Below are 8,032 nucleotides of genomic sequence, written 5' to 3'. Positions count from 1 at the left end.
GCTAGCAGACAGTGTGTAAATCTCTTGTTCTCACTTTCTGGATGGCATTTTGTTATTCCTCTTCCAGATATGAATATTTCATGTGTCACAGGTGCCTCTGTAAACACAGACACAGCTTCACTTAGCAGATGGAGGTTACCTCGCAACACAGCTGAATCCTGCTCATAACTTACACATAAACACTCAGCGCTGGTATGAGAACAAGCATTTTTGTGGGCATTACTATGTAACATTTCTCTTGAAATCATGAATTCTGTATGTACAGAAAACATGAAGAAATGTGCAGTTGATTTTATAGGCCTACTTATCGATGTTTGTGTACTCTGATGATATATGGTAATCCACTAACAGTTTAAAGAGTTATGGGGATGCGCCATGGTTTTATTGCTCATAATGTGTTATGTTTACGTGGGCGTTTTAATTGCAATTGCTTATTATTTTTCTTCTTCCCTTTTATTACTCTGTCGTCTGTGTCAGCATACTTAACATAAGGCAAAATTCTGTGGCACTGTGATTCATAAGAAAAACAAAAAAAATCTCTCTAATGAAATTGATATGATGTTTTAAAGGTCTCCATCTTAAAAGGATAGTCCATCCAAAAATGAAACTTGTGTCGTTCCAAATCTGTGCATTTTTTTCTTCTGTTAAACACAAAATAAGATATTTTGAGTAATGTTGGTAACCAAACAGTTTTGGTTCCCATTGACTTCTATTGTATTTTTTGTCAACAAAGTGATACCAGAACTGTTTTCCCAGCAGACAGGGAATGATCTTGCAAAGTTTTCTTAAAGTTATAAACAAGAATTATTCCGGTAACATTAATAGAACGTTTTTTTTAAAGTTATCTAAAAGTTACCATTAATAATCCTCTCAAAAAGTTGGCATAGAAGCATTACTGACGCATCATTCATGGAACATTTTTCTAAAACATTTTAGTTGGACATTCATCTCATATATTTTTAATGTTATTACTTAACTACTTGCATAACCAAATTATAGTACTTTGTTACCAATGTTACTAACATGTTTTTAGAAGATTACTTTTTTTTTTTTTGAACATTTGGATTCTGGAAAACAAACAGAAATAACATAATTATGCATTTCGTAACATTAGACATTAGGTAACATTAGCAAATTGTTATTAACTTTGAAATGACATGAGAGTACATTTTCAGAATTTTCATTTTTGAGTGGCTTTAAGATGATAGATTTCGAGCTCATAGAGCCAGCAACAAAACAGCACACAGGTTGGGAAAGACATGATGGTGAGTTAATGATGATGTGAGTTTTTAGGATATGTTTGAGTAAACAATCCTTTTAAGTTTGATTTAAAAAAAAAAAAAAGAAAGAAATAAAGAACCTCAACTCAATCTGATTAAAAAAACAGGATGCAATCACATTTTAATGCATTCATCTATATCTGATGTAATTCAGGAAAATCTTGTCACTGGAAACAACAGCATTCACATCTCAGTGTTGATGTCCTGATCATTAATCAACTCATGGTGCTTAACAGTTTGAGTTTTATTTAGGCGAGAGATCTGCTGGGTTACTTGCCCTCTGTGCAGATGTTGCACAGTCACACAAAGCTCACAGACACTAACACACACATACACACCTAAGACTCATGCCAAACTAACACTGCTTGCATTAATCAGACTTTTCCTGATTGATCGGGGAAGAATGAGCTGTTTGATCACATCCCGCCCCTTTACTTCACCTCCTCTTCTTCCTCTCTCCACAGCTCTTGGCAACTGTTCTGATCTGACACATTACCACTTTAGGGAGGGCCAGGTATGAAGCCAGGTGATATTTTATGAATCCTCTGAAGAAAAGTATAGGGAATAGAGGCAACACATTTTTCCAATTCCATCCTTATCTATATGTTTCTTTTTTTTTACTTTTCTTCAATAGCTGATGTTGTCAATTTATTCCAAATTAGATTTTCTAGTACCTGTTTCTGAAGATTGCATCATTGCAAGCTGCTGTCTTTATGAATGAACCATCTGAATCATTTACTCAACTGATTCATTCAAAAACATTGTTTTATTCAAAAACAAACAAATGCTCTCCCAAGTGTAACAATTGCCAAAGCTTGGAGCAGAATTTTCACTATTTGAAGCTAAGTATATCCCGAATTGCCAATACAGGAAATATGTCATGTAAGAAGCCAGCAGGCCACAAGTGTGGTTACTGGGTTTTATGGAGTGATTCCATTAATCATTCATTATATATTGAAACAAGTGAGTGATTGAATTATGCATTCAAAAGATTTGTTTAAAAACCCTATTTCATTTAGGAATGAAATATGTGGCTTTCTTTTGGAGTGATTCAGAGAATCATTTAACTGAAACACTCAAAACAATTAATTCATTCAGCAATGAGTCACTGAATCATATACTCAGTTGATTCACTTAAAACAGTAACTGAATGTTCTCACCAGATTTGTTCAAACACTCTTTGTCCAAAAACTCTGGTTTATTCAGGAACACAAAACACTTCATTAAATCAGGGCAAATCACTGAATCGTTCACATTTCATTCAAAAACACAGATTCACACAGGAACTGTTGTGTGTTGCCCAGGTACGGAGAAGAACAATGGTAAGCCTGCTTCTCTTATTATGTTTGGAACTATTTTCATTTGATGGGGAAAAAAAAAATAGACAAAGTAACTAGAATATAATGTCAAAAATGTAGCATGGACTCTGTTGTCACAGTATGATGGATGGTTCTTTTCAATTGCGGGGTCTCCAGTTGTCTAGTGAATACAAAGAGGCACACATCACATCTATGTTTAAAGTGATGTGTAAAATCATGAATTCTTTCAGTCTCACTCAATATATTGTTACATCAGCATTCAGCAGCTTTTCACTCAGCCAGCAACAAATGTGCCATGATAGATAATAGCCCTTAAAATCCTTCTCCATGTTCACTCATTAAATTCAGGAAGACAAAAGGTAATTTATCACTCAGGAAATCCTGATATTGCCCATTTCAGCTCCAAGCAAAACTAGCACATGCTGCCTTATTAAAACTTTGCCCAAGGGGCCGAATCTAGTTTACTTTCTGGAATTCTCTTTCTCTTCACAAAGATTGCTAGAGAGAGAAAATGTATGCTTCTCTCTCTCTCTCTTTCACTTTCCTTCATTTTTGTTCATCCCTTTTTCTCTCTCTCTGTGATAGATTCATCAGAAATGTATCAAGGGTCAATCTGATGTGTTGAGGTAGATACAATGAAATGTGAGACAACATGGGCGAGGGGACTGATGGAAAGGGAAATAGTATAAAGAGATAAAGAGGGAATTTATATGGAAAGCGGGTGAATGGATAGATATAAGATTGAAACCGGAGTTTAAAAAAAAAAATACATAAAGCCAGATTTTATTATAGCTATAGCAGCACAAAATGCTAATATTTGAAAATTTGCTCATTAAATATTCTGCAAAAGCACATTTAAACTGGCATCTAATAGATGTATTTATTACATTGTACAAATAATTCTTAAACTATAAAATAACAAAAAGAAATTGCTTTTATAATATAGAAGTAATTCATTAAACTGATTTAAATTAAATTTGCTTGATTTAAAAATATCTAAAATTGTAACTACAATGCAAACTGTTGCATCTTTCTTTTTTCTTTTTGCAAATCTTAGAATTACTTGTAATTATAAGATATAGATCTAAATACGTATATTAATTTGCAGCCTTTTGTGTCTTTCTTCTTTCTATTTGTTTATTTTTATCTATACATTTTTTGCAAATCTTAGAATTACTTCTAATTGTACTGTATGTAAATATCTAAATAGATATATTACAATGCAAACTGTTGCAACTTTCTTTCTTTCTTTCTTTTCTATTTTCAGTGTCATTATCAGACCTACATTCATGTGTCTTTCCACCATCTGTACATCTTCATTAAAGGATTATTTTATGAGTTGGTTTCTCTTTACAGTCATCGACTTGCACGGTGCCACTATATCCTAAAATCAATACTTGCTTACACATATGGCTCTGTATCTCCCCATGGGCACATTTTCCTGGCCAGATGAAAGTCTACTTCTTTTAGTTTGTATTTCTGTCCACCTGATTGAATATACAATGTTTTAATAATTATACATTTTAAAATATTTATTACTAAAGAATTCCCAAATAATGTTGTGTTGTAACTATGTGTTGTATAAGTACCAAAAGAGCCCATGTACATGCATACTGCTGATATATTACTTTTTATTTTAGTTTCAGTATTAACAAGTATTATTCCATATAATTATGTACATAGCACATACAATTCTTAAAAGTGCTGAATGTTTTGGTTGTAATTTTTTCCGGGTATCTTACATAAAAAATAAAAAAAATAAATAAATAAATACTCTAATAAAATAATGATTACAGTTCCAATACATACAGTATATAGTGCATATCAGTATCATATCAAATGTATAGGTTTTGCTTTTATGGATCTCATAAAATGCAACACTTTAACAGATTATACAGCAGAGCTCTCATTTCACTTTGTGTGTTTGTGTGTGTGTGTGTGTGTGTGTGTTTGTGCTCTAACAAAGCTGTGATTCATTTTTCAGCGCTGCCATATTTTAATTCCCTGCTGAGATAAGAATGGTTCCTGAAAGAGTCCCTGTGGAAATCACAGGAGGCAGAGGTGGGCTTGCAGTTGCTTTGCACTCAGGAAAAGAGTAATGAATAATCTATTGGCACTACAGGAGGGGTGGGTTAAACAGATATTGGTGAGGGGGAAAACATTGAGACGATCGCCACACACTGAAATGTGATTCCTACAAATTTTACACATGGTAGTTATCATTGACATTAATTTACAACTTTCTTGTTTTGTAGACACATTTAATCCCACTAGTATTAACCTACTTTTTACCTTCATGTAGATTAATTAATTATATAAATATTTAGATTTAAATTCAATTTGATCCAATTCAAATATGACAACAAATAGTAATGTTTTTTACATTAAGATGTAATATTAAATAATATAGTCAAATATTGTAAACAGAAAATAAATAAATAAACAAATACATCAAACAGAGAAAACATGTTTATGTGACTGGCCTTTTGACACAAAACCGTATAGATACTAAGATAAAGCCATCGTCATTTCCCCATGTGACAACTAGCCCCGCTCTCCTCATTAATCCGCAGAAATTAGAAGCTCCGCTGAAAATAATTATATTTTAAAAATAGACCCAGAATGTTGGATGGTAGCTTTTGAATGGTTATAGTAAATGCAGAGGACATATTCCTCATGTTTAATAGCCTGTCCTTTGAGGCATCCATTCACCTTTAATAAGCCAGGAAATAGTGTGTGGTTAGTATGAGAAGAATGCCTCAGATAAGATTCTCTGCACTTGTAATAAAAACTGACTCGGATCTGTGGCATTCTGAGACTGGATAATGAAGACAGACATTGCAATTAATAAAGAAAACTCATTTAAAATACCTATGTAAATTATACTGTAAATTAAATGTCTGAATTTAAACATTGTGAAGACTGCAAGAATCCTGTCATGTTCAGATTTATCAGTCAAGGCCTTGACATAATATTTTATGTAGTTTCACTCTTCAAGCTCGTCAGCTGCCCACATCTGGGTAACTCTGACTATACCGAATGTTCTCTAAACTCAGAGGTCATTGAACATGAAATCTCGAAATTAGATTTTACTTTGCAGTTATTGAATCACTTTGACTTCTTCGATGTATCCCATTAGTTCCTGAAAGTAAAACCAGAGCATGAGGTTTCCTTCCCAAAGAATATTTTCTTCTGAAAGCTCCACCAACTTTCTGTTTGACTTTCTTGTCTGGGGAGCCACCAGGGCCACCTTAGAAGTTGAGAAATATGAGTGTGAACCAAGAATAGCACGTCTGCAAAAAAATTAGTCTAGAATCGCATGTCTTTCTAACAACAGATTATGTAACAAAATTGCTGCACAGCTCCTCTGTGCTAAAGTTTAAGATTTCAAACGGGTTGTAATGTAAAGTTAAATTGTGGATCTGGTTGATATGTTCAGTCGCAATCCTCCTAATATGTGGACATGTTCAATTTAATCTCCATGCATAGTGAGCAAAGGGAATTAAAGAATCAAGGATGTCCGCTGTCATAGATCCAAGGGATGCTCATTGTGCCCAGACAAACTCAAACTGGACTTTGCACTCAGATGACTGCCAAATTTAGTGCCCATATTGCCCGTCCCGACGCTCTGGCCCTGACAGCCCCACAGGGTAAGACTGATTATCATGAGAATAATTGAGAGAGAGGAAGAGTCAGTGCTGCTTTTAATAGAGCTGTTTCTATCTTCATACTGATAAATAATGCACAGCAGTCAGCATATTTGGATTTAACGGATGATATTGACCTTTTTGGGCAGATAGTGAGTGGGGTGTGAGACGAGGAGAGAGAGCGAAACTGAGAGAATGAGAATGAATTAAGAGTGAGAGAGGGGTGGAGAAAGACAGCCTTGAAGGCCAAGCAATCAATCATGCTGATATTGTTGATTTGCTTTGCATATTGTTATGAAAATAACAAACAAACATAGATTATAATGTGACAAAGTCAATTTAACATTGAAGAAATCAGTCAGTGTTTACTTGGAAGTAGTGCAACAAAGCCTTTATCCTTCATTTATTTCCACATTGCAGGAGATATCACGTGAAATATGGGTTTGATGTTTTATAGTAGGTAACCCATTATTTTGTCACTTATAATGCTATCTGTGAACTAGCCTACAACATATTAACAGTCCCCAAATCTGATTGGCCTAAAGTGCTGTCCCAAAAGCAGGCATCAGTGGAGCTTTTTTTAGAGACTCTTTCTGCAGGTTACATTGTTATTACAAGTAAAGCGATGCAAGGTACGTTGATGATGCAGGTCAATTATAGTAAGCAAAAATGACTTTAAATAAACTAACAAATGTGCTTCATTGTTTTTATTTATTTATTTTTATTGCTGAAGGGTGTTGAACCTTCTTCTCCTGTGTTCTACTATACAGACGTGAATTTACTTTTCCTTCAGTCTGAGGTTTATTCATTACACTTTTTGGTGTGAAAGGGCTTCTATATCTGCTATAAATAGAACTTCTTATATATAAAAAAAAAATCAAGCCCTGCTCATATTTAAAAAGTAACATGAAAGTAATGAAAAAGTAATGTAACGCATTATTTTCCATAAAAAAAGTAACTAAGTAATGTAATTAGTTGTTTTTTTTTAGGGAGTAACGCAATATTGTAATGCATTACTTTTAAAAGTGACTTTCCCCAACACTGGTCATAAAACTAAAATATGTCTGACTGCAGAAATTATGTGATTTTGAACACAGCTGTTAGCAAGCTGTGTCAGAAATCACGTGGGCTGTGTGGCTACAGAATCTCAACAGAAATAGTAGGCCACCCTGGTTCCTTTTATGAATAATGTGAATTGTGACATACCTCTGTTCACGTACTGTTTTAGCCTATACATATGTGATTTCAGATGCAGCCTTCGTCTTTAGAAATGAATGACTGAATCATTCATTCAACCGATTACCTCAAGACAACTGCAGTGAGATGCTTGGAAAAATATTCTTCATTTTGCTTTTATGCTTGAAAATAATTTCCATGCTTCTGAAATGTATAAGTCACTCAATGTTCACTTTTTGAATATCATGTTGTTGTGTTCCCCTTTTACCTGCTGCAGGGATCTGACAAATCACATCCTTGCTTTCAGAAGTATTGTTTGATATTGTGTAAAAAGGTGTAGTCTTTTATAATGTTCCACTTGAGTCTTTTCAAAGCATCCTTTGTGTTACGTGGCAATCAGTGAAAAAAGATTCGATAAACAACCACTTTAGCTGTTGTAATCCAAGCAATCTCATGATCAGCTTTGCAGTCACAGATCTGCAAACTTTGTACATTTATCATTTTTCTCTCACACTTGATTGTTCTTTTTTTGTCCCATCTACCATCACACGGCATGTCAACACTTTCTCACTGTGCTTGTCTGATTCTTTTATTTGGATAGTTGGTGCCC

The sequence above is a fragment of the Carassius gibelio genome, chromosome B18 (assembly GCF_023724105.1).
Source record: "Carassius gibelio isolate Cgi1373 ecotype wild population from Czech Republic chromosome B18, carGib1.2-hapl.c, whole genome shotgun sequence".
NCBI classification, from domain to species: domain Eukaryota; kingdom Metazoa; phylum Chordata; class Actinopteri; order Cypriniformes; family Cyprinidae; genus Carassius; species Carassius gibelio.
The sequence above is the reverse complement of the archived record's forward strand: the minus strand, read 5'-3'. Positions refer to the sequence as shown.